The sequence below is a fragment of the Pygoscelis adeliae genome, unplaced genomic scaffold (genome assembly GCF_000699105.1).
Source record: "Pygoscelis adeliae isolate BGI_AS28 unplaced genomic scaffold, ASM69910v1 Scaffold174, whole genome shotgun sequence".
Classification (NCBI taxonomy): domain Eukaryota; kingdom Metazoa; phylum Chordata; class Aves; order Sphenisciformes; family Spheniscidae; genus Pygoscelis; species Pygoscelis adeliae.
In genome coordinates this window covers 4,450,129-4,464,548 of record NW_008824676.1, presented here as the reverse complement: position 1 = coordinate 4,464,548, position 14,420 = coordinate 4,450,129, and positions in this window count along the sequence as shown.

The window sequence follows — 14,420 nt, the reverse complement described above, 5'->3', positions numbered from 1 at the left end:
CCTAAGACAACTTGCAGAGTGATACAGAAATCATGTGTACTGCGCTTCATGCCCTTACGCAACACATCTGTTGGCTAAAACGATACATTCAGTAAAATCTGGAGAAACTGTGTGTGGCACTTTATAGCTGCAGCATAGGCTCAGTCACACAACCGTTTCGTACCTCGAAGTTTGCTCGTTAGCTCAGGAGTGAATCAGAAGGGTGCAGATACATGGACATTGTGCCCTGCACAGGCTGCTGTGTGTTATTAGAGTTGGAAGTAGAAGCACAAACTCTCTGGAGCTAAAAGCTCTTGTGCCTAAAGGCTGGTAGGAGTTCTTGAAGAGGATCCAACAGGCCTTAGCTTTGCATCCCAGCCAGTAGGTCCCGCGTTCTGGTTCAGAAGTGATTCAGGTTGGAGAGTGCTGCCCGGGTTGCTGAATCACCCATTACGCTTCCCGAAGCAGATGACTATTGAGCTGTTTCTAAGCAGCTTCTCAGCCAAATACTGACTCACGATGATCTTACTTTCCTACTGAGATCTGCTGAGATCCCTCACAACATGGGGTTGCTACCGACATTTATAGCCCATGTACTTGTGCTAACAGGGTCCCAGGATCAGTGGCGCAGCAATCTGAGAGGAAGCAGCTACTTTTTCATCACTGTGATAATGTTTTTGTGGATTAATAAGACTTTTTTTTAATAAAAAGGGGGTTCCAATAGAGATTTTATTTCAATCAGACTGCCACACAGGGCAAAGGAATATAGTGGTGTCTGAAGCCATTGAAGAGGTCTAACCCACGTCCCACTTCCCATGAATTGTGTGTGCCCTAGGTGGGCGTAGGGCATGGCCCAGGAAGAACTGCCAGAGGTGCTTGAATCTCCAAATGAAAACCTGAGCGACACGGTCAATGTCTTACGCTGGAATTACGTGAAGCAACTTTCTAGACCGAGAGCACTAAACAACAGAGCACTAAACAACGCTGGAACAGAACCTTGGGGGAGTCTTTTTATTTTGTTTCATTTTAACTTGGAAGGACTCTGACAGGATGCCGTCTCCTTGAACGTGTATTTTCACGTCACTTGCATTTCAGTTCTAGCAGTACTTGCAGGAATGTCATCTTCCGACATACTTTTTTCCTAGCACAGTTTTCAAACCCTTGAAAAGCCACTGGCAAGAGAATAACGAAAGGCTTCTCTTTCTTTTTCTGTTATTACTACCACCACTAGAGAGGAATTAGACTGTAAATGTCAAGTAGGGTCTTCAAGCATTATGTCAAACCACATTCGTTTTCCTTGAGCCCTCCAGAGATGCCTGCTTTGCAGATGTACTTTGCATCAACTTCCAAATTCCTGCTTTTGGTGGAACATGGAGCAAATTCCAGCAAGAAAGTAATAATGCAAATACTGCTGCTTTCATATTTAAGTAGCTGGTGTCATTTTTGATCGGTTTATTAAATCACTTGGACAGCAATAAGACCTGATAATTTTTGGTCTCTAATATTAAGGATTGACAGGGTTCAAATGAATTTAAAAAAACCTTCAAAATAAAAACGTTTGCCTGAATAACACAAACAAAATGCATTTGTTAGCGCTAGTAAGTAAACAGTTTAATTTTATTTTCATCAATTCCTAGTGGAACTGAGAACCACTTTTCGAAACTGCATTTTCTTCCCACAGATAAAAGAATTTTTATCCTTTGGTGTGTTTTAAATTAATTTAAGAGACTAGGAGAAAAACAGAGTTTTGCATTGTTTTGTTAAAAGAGTTGAATGCAATCAGTCACAGGTACCTTTGTATCAAAATCCATTCTGATTAACTAAGAAAATTACTTCTCAGTAGCAAGTGTGCGCGGCACAATGTCCATGTATCTGCACCCTTCTGATTCACTCCTGAGCTAACGAGCAAACTTCGAGGTACGAAACGGTTGTGTGACGGAGCCTATGCTGCAGGTATGAAGTGCCACAACCTACGGCAATGAAATGTGTTTTTCTTTGCACATTGGCTGACATGAAACAGGTAGCAGCAGTTTTAATACAGCAATGGAACAATACAAGAATATTAATTTGATAATACTAATTTTGCACTGGGAATCATATCAGGGAAGAAAGTGGACAGAAAAGGAAATCTGCCCTCAGAAACACAGAAAATGGCCAGAATCAGATGAATCCTTGGCCTGAGTCCATCTCCTGCAGTGGTGTAATCAGATGGGAACTAATCTGCTGGTGAAGCGGGTGGAGCAATCAGTGTAGAGCAGGAAGAGGCTGATGGCAATGTGTGAGTGAAGAACTGAAATCTGCGGAAATTGGGGGGGAAAAAACTTTACAACTTGTTTTTCTTCCTTTACTTCAGCACCTGAGGTGGTGTAGCCTAGCAGGAGTAAGATTAAGAATGCAATTTTTGGGGTCTCGTTTAATTTGTCATGCTGTTACCCTCATGCCAGGAGATAATCAAGGCAGCAAAATGTGACCTCTCTCCATTAATCATTAGCAAAAGGATGGTCTCCCAGAGATCCTATTAGTGGAGCTTGGACTGTATTTTAGCTGTTCTGGTTTTGTGCTGCGTGATGCACACTATGCAGTGATGCTTTTCCTCCTAATGCTGTCAGTAATGTCTGCTCTGTGTATTCTGGTATCAAAATACGATACTTCAAAACCGGGAGCAGGAAGTAAAGGGACAGGGTGGGCAGGGGATGAGCAAGGGAAGGGACTCTCAGGGATTTTACTTTTATAATTTTTCTAACATGGATTTAAAATAATTTGGTTTTATACTTTTCCTAATAAAATCCATACAGAATTGTGGTAGGACGCATTCTTAATTTTTCCCTCAAAATTACTGTGTCAAATTAATTCTTTTGTATCCCAACGACAGTTATAGCTGTTTATTAGCTTTTATATTTGCTTTCAGTGTTAAGTGCAGAAAAAGCAATAGGAGGTTTAGGCAAAAGATGTCCTGCCTGTCTTCAGCTTTTTGGATGGTACCTCCGCTTGCTCTGTTAGATGGTGTTTAGTAAGCACACCGGTTAAGACTGCTTTTAGGCCCCAGCTTTTCTCATAAACCTGTTCACTTCACACTGGAAAGCAGAAAGAAAGTCAGTTTACTCACTTAGCTAGGGACCCCTGTGGTTCAAGGGCATCATTAGGGGGGAGAGAGGGGTCTGTATGTAAAACTTGTTCTTTCTAGTCAGGTATTTCTCCTCATATATCTGAGGAGAAATAAAATTAATTAGCTGCGTTATATCCATTTGACATCATCACTCCAAGCTTGCAATATGCCTGGAAGCAAGATTGCCTCCGAAGCTTTCACACTGTATATTTGAGTCAGCTTTCCTCCTCAGAGCAGGTTATTTGCTTCAAGTAAGTGATAAAGCATTCATCTTTACTGTTGTGAGTACTTGGAAAATATAATTTTCTTGGCTAGATTGCCCAAATATTTCTTTCAAACAATTTTCAAATGTATACCATACAATTTCCACATTGCTCTGCATTAATTATGCATTTTTTTCAACAAGGAAACGGTAGCATTCATTTATGTCATATGGCCATTCAAACCAAGAAAGTTTTCAATTTAGTATTCACAGCTTCCTGAAAATGTATAGGTGATATTCAGTATTAGCTACAACTGAAGGCTTGGTAAGATGTCTCCAAACAGCTCATAAATAGGAAGAAGTTAATTAACTCTCTCTCCCACTGCATCTTTTTCATGTTTGAAGGTGTGTGTTTGTTTTTCATGTTTCTTCCCCAGCATTGGACACTTTTAAGATTCGGCTGGACAGGGTGCTGGGCCATCTTGTCTAGACCGTGCTTTTGCCAAGAAAGGTTGGACCAGATGATCCTTGAGGTCCCTTCCAATCTGGTATTCTATGATTCTACGATTCCGTGATTCTATGACTCTGAAACAGAACCTCAGATCCCAACATCCACATAGTCAGAGAGCAAGGCTTTGAATTCCCCCATCCAATTCAGTTTTAAATTGGATTAATGCCCCCCAAAACAATAATTTCCCAGATTCCTAATTGTGAATAATTATGCCCCAACAGCATGGAAATTTCCCACAATGATGTACCATCATGAAAATTTCGTGGTCATTTAAGCTTTCCAGCTTTCCCAACCTTTGAACCACAGCTGGACTTTAATGCTGACCTGTACTTCTCAACGGTCCAGTCTCCTTCCCCTGCGAATAGCGAATGTTTCCTAGTGAGCCAACTATAAGTTTTGCATAAGCAGGAGGTTTAGGATCAGTACAAGAATATTCACTTTCCCAGCAAGCAGTGGAAAACTATTAAGTAGCAGGCATCAAAGTGTCCTCACTGTGTGGCATCTCACTGATATTTTATGACTGAAGATTGGGCCAGGCTGTTTGTGCAGTGTCCATTGTGCTTTTTTGGTGTGCTGTGTACAAAGAAATCTTCAATATCTGTACGTGGAAAGAGAAAATCTTAGGTTTGCCTCCATCTAACTTCTAAACCGTTGGGAGTTCAAGCATCTTAAAGTTCCAACAGAATATTTGCTTCATTTGGGAGATGAGGGTCAGTACCTTTTGCTGCACTCAGAATACAGTGTCACCCCATTTGCGGTCAAGGATGGAAGGTGGATTGCAACTACTCAACAGAGGCAGAGATGTGGTGTTGGATGACAATGGAAACAGGGTTTTCAGGAAAGTGGGATGCTAAATATAGGGATAGCATGCTTGCTAATGGCTAGACGTATTTGCCCTTGGGGAAAATATCTTCTCAAAAACTTTCCTGTGAATTCAAATAGTTTGAAGGGATTGAGAGAGGAGGAGGTATGAAAATGGGTACAATAAAGAAGGTTTGGCCAATATTACTTTGTAACATCGAGAGCTGCTGGTTGTTCTAAATAGCTATTCCCTTCATCGGAGTGTTTGAAGGGCATAATATCCACCCGTGGAAACACATCCGACAAAGTATTGCTAGGCTGTGACAGCCAAGCTGAGATCTCCTCCTTCTTAAAGAAGGTAGAAGGTCTTCCTCCAGTCCCTTTGGGTGTCCCAGACCTGTCCAAATAAACTGGCAGCTAGTGAATGAAAATTATTTTACGGGACAAAAATTGTCAGCTGTGTGCCAGGCTTTATTTGAGAGTGTTTAAATATCTATTGGCCAAGGAGTCTGAGTGTAGCAGATCAAGTGTAATATCCAGCAAGGATATTAAGTGTAAGTGCAGCAAGGATAATACAGAGAGAGGCTCAAATTTGTCCACACAGGGAATTTGTGGGTGGCACTCCCCAGAGGAAAGAGCTATTGAGTTTATCACTAAAAGGGTGCAAATCAATGGCTGCCGCCTTGCAGAAGCTGGCTTTGGCACCAACCGTAACGTTACTGGAAAACTCAGACCGCACACGGAGTAGTAGCACTGTGCAGTGATGGATTTCTTCTCATTTACCCCAGTCTCTGTAGAGCTCCTCCACATAAAATCTGTTTACCTTGTACTCTGTTCCAAGACTACACTTTGTCCCTAATTAAGAAGGTAAATCATAAAGCCTAGTTATAAAATCAGTATTTCATGTCACTAAGTATCATACTGGGTAAACATTTATCACTTAAGATGTTCCTAGCAGAGTGAGCCTGAAATTTTATGGCCCTAATACCTAAATCTTAATTAAAATAGCTTTGACTTTTTCCTTCAGATGCATTCTCTTCTCTGCGGGTATTACAAGATTAAGCAGGTACTGCTATGTTTTAATTATTTATAGGTAATTCATTTGTTTTGTTATAGACTAGATGATCTAACAGCCTAAAGCAACAGCGCAGGGAAATCTAAATGCAATTAAAAAGGAAGTAGGCAGACACTCCATTAGTTGTGTACTGCATTAAGAAAGCTCTGTAAATTGAGGAATTGCTAATTCTATAAATACAGGGTCCACTCAGTCAACTATAAACCTGACAAAATACAATATTTTGCTCTCTTCTCTTCTTAGGCTTTGTTTCCATTCCCTACAGTGCCAAGAGGATGGAAAATAAGGAGAGGGAAACTGGCAGGGTTTGATTACATTTGTGTTATCAGTGTGTTAGGTAAGAGTTCAATTAGGAGCAATCATACTGAATTTTTAAATCATGTTTTGTCATTTAATAATTAAAATGTTTTAAAATGAGAAATAAAGATCATCTCCATTCAATAAGCACTTCTGAGTATTTTTAAGCTTCAGCGCAACCCTTTCCTGATGTATGAGTCTTCCTTTGGGCTCCAGTGCTTCTGCTGAGTTCTTTTTAAAATGAAATTGAAAACTTACCTAGGTACAATTATTCCGAATTCAACCTCATTTTTTGTAAATGTTAATTACAGAAGAGCCTGTCCTCCTGTTCATGTCCTCTTTTATTCTGTCTAAACACTGTGGAGCCTAGAGCAGCTTCTTCCTAAGCCTCCTCCAAAGTTTTGACTCCTCGGTATGGTGTGGTCAGTCCCAGGGGAAACCGAAATAGCGGTACGCCACCAGTGCCCACTCCCAACGCCTTTTTACACTGAGATGTGAAATGCAACTGTAAACATTTTGAGGTTTCAGCCCTTTTAGGTTGGTACACAGCATCTGACTCCTCGGCTGCTGCACAGTGCCTGTGTTTGCTGTTGTGTGTCAGTGGAAGAGGAGAAAGCAGATGATACCGTTATTATGCAAAATCGCTTCCACCCACCCTAGTGACTCACCAGCACGTCACCAAACAGGATTTACATCAGTTTCAGAATATATCTCCGTTATCCATTCCTGTCTCAGCAGATTATTTATTTCTTCCTTCCACTCCTCCTCTGAACGACGACAACACGGCTACGCATTTTCCTCTCGGAAGCGGAGCGGGGCTGGCGGCTGCGGCTGGCTGGTTCAGCTCAGTTTGCCAGAAGCAATAGTCTCTTGCTTAAGGACTGAGCAGAAATGCCATGTTGCAAGGGCTGCATCTTCCCTCTCCATTGAATGACTGAGCCCTTTTCCTATGATGGAGGTTTTCTTCTTCAGATAAGATTTTTTGCCTCTACTAAGAGCAGGTCCATTCATTTGTATCTTAAAGCGTTGACTCATATGTGAATTAACGTAAGGTAGTGCTGATCGCTGCTTGCCCGTGATGTGCCAGTGTGTAAACGATGACAACTCAAGGGCTGCTTAACTTAAGACAGACTCATTTGCCTTAGTTTAAATTTGCTACTGCTTTTAACACCTTAGTCAAACAAACTGCAGTGGGAAGTCAGTCGATTCGGGAGAGGAAAATGAAGATAATCACTTTTAGAATAGCTAGTTATTCTCCAGTGGTTACACACTATCTCAGTATTGTGGAAGCACACTAACTGATTTTGACCTGTTAATGATATCAAATTGCATTCTCATTTATACGAGGAATTCTATTAAATAATGAATTGCGTTGTTCTCTACTCTGCCATACTTTGTGTCTAAATGTGAGTAGATGACTTTTAAGTGTATTTGAATATTTGGGCTTAAATTAAATTGATTTACAAATCTGAACATGTCTGGAAATTTGGAGGTTTAGCTCCGTGCTTCATTCCTCAAACCTGCGAAAAGGGAATATTCCAGCCTTTGGGTTGCTGCCAAAGTAAATATACACACATTGTATGAGATGCTGCGCTGGTACACAAACTAGGACGTAGTGTATAAAAGCAAAAAGGTCTATCGAGAGGAAGATCTCTCCTGCGAAGGAGCCCGGCTGCTCTCGAGGAGGCACGGGCACACTGAGCCGAGGGAGCATTGCCCTCCCCAGCGGCTGCTGAGCCGGCGCCGTCTGTCCCGCCCCAGGGACCCCAGGGCTCCCTGGCTGTGTTTAAATTTGCTTTCATGGGTTTTCCCCATCACTGATGGAGCTCTCAGGTCTGGCTCAGTCTGAAGGCCCAAACCTAAAGAAAAACCCTCCGGAAGAAGCTTCACTCACCTGCCCTATAATCTGGGCCATGTGTACCAAAATGGGATAGCTGATAAATATCTGGCTCTTCCAGTGTTTTCCACAATTCTTTATCAGACAATCTCTATGCATCACTTTCCCTTGCACATACCTAAGTTCATGCCAGTTTTTAACTGGCAGAAAGTTTTTCTTTATCTTCTTCAGTAACTTTTCAGGCCTTCAGCTCCACATAAAACAATACATCTTTTTAAAAATCTCAAGGATTTACCTTTCCCTAGGAATTGTTTGCAGGTGAAAGATAGGTGTTCCTACTCTGACTCCATGCCTTACTTTATTTCCTCCTTAAACAGCTGTTTGTAATTACAACTAACCAAAAAAATAAGACTACACAGGAGCTTCTCATCAGCTGGAAGGTTGCATCCTAGCCCCAGCTGAATTCCTTTCAACAGACCATTTTCTTCTTGACTAGTCATCACAGACATTTTGAACAAAGGTCTGGATGCAAATAATAATAATTCAATTTTATTGTCCTTATTTCAAGAGCTTAATCATTAGCTATTGGTTAGGTTATGAAAACCCATTTCAATATAACTAACTTCATTTATTAGAGCGATGAATTCTCCTGAGTTTGAAAACAATGATTTACAACTTTCTTGCTGTGGTGTGGTTGAAAGATGAGCTGAAGTTTCTGGGTTGTGGGTTTTTTTGGTTTGTTTTTGTTTTACACACAGCGCCAAAATTTCAACTTAAACAGTTACCAGATTTCACTGTAAGACATTTTTAATAAGTGCTGCTTAGAGTACTGTGATACTGCTGTTCTTCTTCAAAAGCACAAAGCAGAGGAGCTATACACTGAATAAAAATCTGTTACTTTTAAACACTATGGCTTTCCTTTTAGGTTTCCTTCCTATCCACTTTTTGGCATTTTAACCCAGCAAATGGCATCTGATATCAACATGGGAAGAAGTCGGTTCACTAGGACACAGCCGATCTCAAATGGCTGAAAACTCATGCTAACACAGAAGAGCCAAAAATGAGACAAACCTTTATTTTCATTTTTAAAGAGAGAGGATGGCACTGCAATCATTTAACTATGGCTTACTGAAGTGTTAATCTATTTAGCTGTTTAAGACTGTGTTTTACCATCAAATAAGTACTAGCTCAGCAAGCCATTTCAAGCCAGTGGCAGAAGTTACTTGTTGAAATTCTGTGAGTTTTGCTACACATTAGTGTCCTGTTGGGCTTAAACACATTCACTCTCCAGTCTTCCTCAAAAGAAATTCATAGTCATGATTGAATACAACATAAATGTTATATAAATGCTTGACAGCTTTGAAAATCACTTTCTCCTATGAATTATCCCTATCTTCTGTTGCTAGTTGGTTTTAAAAGGGAAGCAGTTTGTATTACCTATGTATACAACCATCAGAGAGCTGCCTGGGAAGAAGTTGTCCTACCATGACACAAGCGTTTCGTTAGCTGTCTTCCACTTTGTGTCTCCTGCTAGTTGTCTGTCTTGGTTCATGACATGAACTCACCGCACTGGAGCTCTTCCCTCGAGAGGGCATCAAGGACTGTAGATTAAGATAAAACAATTATGATCTTCTTTCTGGTCTTTTTTGATACTAGCCTAGTGCGTGAGGAGAAACGCAAGAGATTTGTAGAGTCTGATCAGACCCAGACCTCAAGGCGGGGGAGAGGGAAAATTAAGCTTTGGTGATTTCTGGCAGTGAAGATCCTCATGCAAAAACATGAGGAGTCCTGCTCAAAATAAATCAATACGGCTGTGAAAGGAGGTTAGTAAAGTTCCTGCTAAAGGAACATTTTTTCTTTTCCCATCTTTCAGGAAGAGAAGAGTCAAAGGTTTGTGCAAGATTGCATGCTGATATCATTGTCTGCAAATAGCGTTTGCCTGTGAGAAACGATCCCGGAAAGGGAGGAGGAATTCATGCATGACCACAGCGTTCGTCACAATTGTAAAGGCTTCGAGGCCTATTTTTAAACACAATGGTATGAGCACTTCGTGCTGGTCAGCCATACAGCCTTCTGTAACTGCAGCCTGGCTACAACCCTGTTATCACTAATGCCATTGCAAATCAGAGAATGGGAGAAGCCTAACTTCAGATAAAATCAGTATGTTTCTCTGTCTGCCTTGAGGAAAGAGAAAGATGGGGATAAACAAGAGAGGCCAGAGAACAAGAGCTATCATCCCAGTATACTTACAGAGAATATCTCTCAGCCATAATTGTGAGGTTAGTCCGAGTTCAGCGAGGAGACAGAGATTAAAGTTATTTTAGTGAAAAATCAGCCTTCTCCAGATGTCACCTAACACAGGCAAAGCCCGCTCATTCACACCGAGAACATTCCCTGAATTTTGGATTTACTCAGCTGCTGTTTTCAGAAGGAGCTGTGCTACAGAGCAAACCTCTGCTGCAGGCATTGCCTTGCTTGGCCATTAAGTCTATCCACAACATCACTTCAGCGCACAGATTATTTATTGGCAGTTTCACTCTGCACCTGGGAGCCCTTACTGTGTGCCGCGGGTTTATTGTACTACATCTGTGCAAGCAGAGCAGCCTGAGTCAGCTGGCCCCAGAGGACGGTAGACCGATAGCTAGGGGGGCATCGGTTGTTGTTTGCTCTTTGCATCCCTAATGGTTGAGACAAAGTCACGAGCCCGAATCTGCTGTCGCTGACCACAGCTGTATCACTGATATGGTACCAGCGTGTTCAACATTCGGCTGGGTTCACACGCAACAGGATGGTAGCACCTTTGTTTCATGCTCTGTGTGCGATTCATCATAAGGATAGGGAGAAAACACACAAATTTAAATAGCTTCAAGAACAGTTAAAAAGCAACAGCAAAAAAAGAAAGCTTGAAGCAGCCCGGCATAACAGTGCAAAACTGATTTGCAGAGAGCTCCGTGTAAGAACTGCAGCTTGAGATGGGAGGTTGGAGACATCGTAGTATGGAAATGAAGCCCTGGGGATTCAGTTAGAGATGAAGAAATCTAACCCTATCTATGGCTCATCACAGTCCATGAGGATCTAAAGAATAGCTTGGAGAGCAGTTCAGCTGCCCAGCCAGAGGGGGGGGTCAAGTCAGGTAGATAAGCGAAGCAACTGGTGATCCAGGTAGGATCCAGAAGGATATGGGCCTCCCATTGGCCCCATGTCTTACTTGCCAGTCCTACAGTTAGACTTGATGATCTTAAAGGTCTTTTCCAACCTAAACGATTCTATGATTCTACCAGTGTATCTCAGCTGCCTTATGGTGTGTGAAATGGCACTGGACACCGCTGTTTACACAGCTGTAACAAACTACATCTCAGGTTGTCTACAGTGAGAGCTTAGACATCCAGCTTACATGCAGACAACATGATTTTTATTGTCTAGAGCTGAATCTCACACCTTGTCTTGCTTGGTTAAGCTGCCTTCTGTCTGCTAACTCTGCTCCTTCCATTCTTTCGCGGGAGATCCTCACGCATCCCGATTCCTTTGCCATGTTATGCAAAAAGGTTGCATACTTCAAAATTTATTGCTTTGAGATATTATCATTTGCAAAGATTTACTTAAGATAGGGAAAGGTGTTAGTAATTACCGGAAAAAAAATTAATATAGTTAGTACTGTAAAGTAGCTGACCCGCTTCTAAAGGTTGCTGTGAAATTCACAATTATCTTCTTTTAAAACCCAAATTTCACAGTTGTGGGGGTTTTCTTGTTGTGTTTGTTTTTTTTTTTTTTAATTAGGAAATAGTTCAAGAGGAACAATGTTCCCACATAGTTATTTTAAACATAAATGGATATTATATTATTGTTCAGGTTCGACTATTACATTTCTTGGGGCCCGTTGCACGAGAGCTAATGAGAGATACAAAGGCCTGAACGAGGAACCTGAATTGTCTTTCAGCAAAGCAGAGCAACAGGAAAATTACAGGTTTGATTCAGCATTTTGAGTGTAATCCTAGCCTGACGGAAACCAGTGGCAAGACCGTCATTAACTGAAATGGGGACGGTATTTAACCCATTCATTTTAGCTTTTCCAGTTTTGAAGCTCTAAGGTTTGAAGTGCTTGTATATTTATGAGAAAAGTATTTTTATTATTACAACAGCTTCTTTCACCTAAACATAAGAAAATCCTTTTCTACCTGTTTTAAGTAATACCTTTTCATAAGGTCAGCTGAAGTATTTAATGAATCTAAAGCTGGTTTTTAAGAATTTAAAGCTTTTTTTTTTAAGAATGTGAAGTTATTTTTATCTAAATAATTATCTTAATACATTTTTCCATTAGAAAAAATTATAAAATTGTTTGAAACCGCTACTTTATGGTACTAATCACATTAATTATTGGAAAAATGCCAAGACGCATGTACCATAATCCATACTGGTGTCAGCCGGGCTGATTGTCATCAATTTTCCACAGAGTTTGGTCCCACTTGAAAACACTCAGAGTAATGGGTTTGAAATTTTTGTTTGTATTAATAGTGACTATTACAGCAATCATACTGTTGGACACAATGGCAGTAACTGTCTACTCAGCATCTATAAAAAATATGCCCAAGCAGGCTAGCTGTGCAGGTGTTTCAAGATGGCTTTAGCACTGTCATCTCAGAGACACAATTCTGAAAGGTTTGGTTCTTCTTTCATTCATCTGAAAAAATAAGGCATCATTTATATTGCCTTTGGACCACCTCATATCTTCAGAGGAGGAATTGTTGATGTATCCACTTTGCAAAAAGAGTCAGTCAGAGCTTTCTCTGCCAAAGCTGAGGAAAGAAGCTTTTCTAAGCCGCAGCATTTCCACAAGCCAAGAAGTCCAGGTCGAGGCCAGAGTGAAAATTAGATCAAAAGCACCTTCACCTGGTAAAAAAGATGCTCATAGATATGCACTTACAAGCACTTTTCTAAATTCTTATGCAAAGTTTGCCACTACAAGTGTATCACACATTTTTAGAAACTAACCATTTTGGACAGCTTAAGTGAAAAATTTGTATTATACCAGTTTGGTATTTGGGAAGAAACTTTCTATTTCTATTTCATTCTGCTGAAGTAAAATTGTGTTGTTATATTTTTCAGAGTTATGTATTCCAGTTAAAAATGTGACTGATTTACTATTTAGCATAAAATTGTTCATCACTATTAATTTCAGATTTTGTTGCCACCAGGAATTAAAATCTAATTTTTTACAGTTTCTCTGTAAGTACAGATACACGGATCAGCTTTACAATATTCTGCTGAAATAATAGTTTCACTGGTCTGAATACCAGCACAGTCATGATACACCAGAATAGCAATGGTATCAGAATTAATTCTTTTTGCATGTGGAAATAAACTCAGCAAGTATTACAATGGCATATTAAGGCAGACCCCGCTACTTCACACCGGTGTAGCCAACACAGCACAGTTTATGTGCAGGTAAGAGCAGTGGCAGAGTAACTGCATCCCACTGGTTCAACATTCATTCATTTTTAATGGGAAATTATCTGCTAGGGGGTAGAAAGAAGCCAAAAATATTTGTTAGTTCAGAGCAAATGACAGTAAGGAGTTCCTACGGGGTGGGGCTCCGCATCACGGACATTTCTCTCCGTGCAAAGATTACTCATCATGGTCTGAAAAAGTAAATTTAAATTTAGGCCTTACAGTGTCTCTAAATGTGCTGAGCACTTCTAAGCAGTCTCAATGCCCGGTACATAAGCGATAGGCTGATAAAGCCTGTGGTACCATATTGGTACTAACATCTCTCCCAGAACAGTCCCAGCAGCAGGACGGACCTGTCACTTTGTGATGAACCTCTCTTTGGGTGCCTTTGCTGTGTGTTCCCTATTGCATTCATCTAAGCTCATGATGCTTGTTTTCATGTTCTTTTCTGGCAACTATTTACTGAAACTTACCTTAAACTGAGCTGTAAAAACACTGATATAGGTAATTCTGATCCAGTTTTACAAGGGGCAACTGGGATTTTGGAGAAGGTTTGGCTTCAGTAGCTGGTGAAAACTTTGTCTTTTCATCTTGCCTCTTCAAACATTTGCTGTATTATTGGTAACTGAAAAATCCATATATAATTTAATTTTTGCAGACTCTTAATCAATGAAGCATAATGAGTAGATTGATCAAATTGTTCAGCGTACCCTTTGTCTTACGATGCTTTGGAGCATTGGTGATTGCTGCAGCATGATGGGCCTCAAGTCGCGTGCTCCGGTGCCTAGTCCAGGTTGGATAAGCCCTTACGAGCAGATTACAAGCCTCTTGTAACAACATAGTCAACAAGTACATTGTGAAATATAACCAATTCCAAAACAGTATTGTCCAAGAAACAGTTTTACTAATGTCTACAAACTTTCACATGGGTGAATCTGGCAAGTTAGGTTGTCATTAAGCTATGGGAGATAAAGACAAGGATGCATCTGAATTTAGGGCAACCAAGTGGGGATTGCAGATACTGAATACTGCTAAGAAAACCAGGCTGCTGAGAAGAGAGGAAAAATATCGCTTAGCAACATGAAAACATTCAAAACTGCAGCCTCTGGTAGAGTGGCAGTTTATAGATCCAAGAGAAAATCCAAAAAAAGGGAAGGGAGCAGTGAA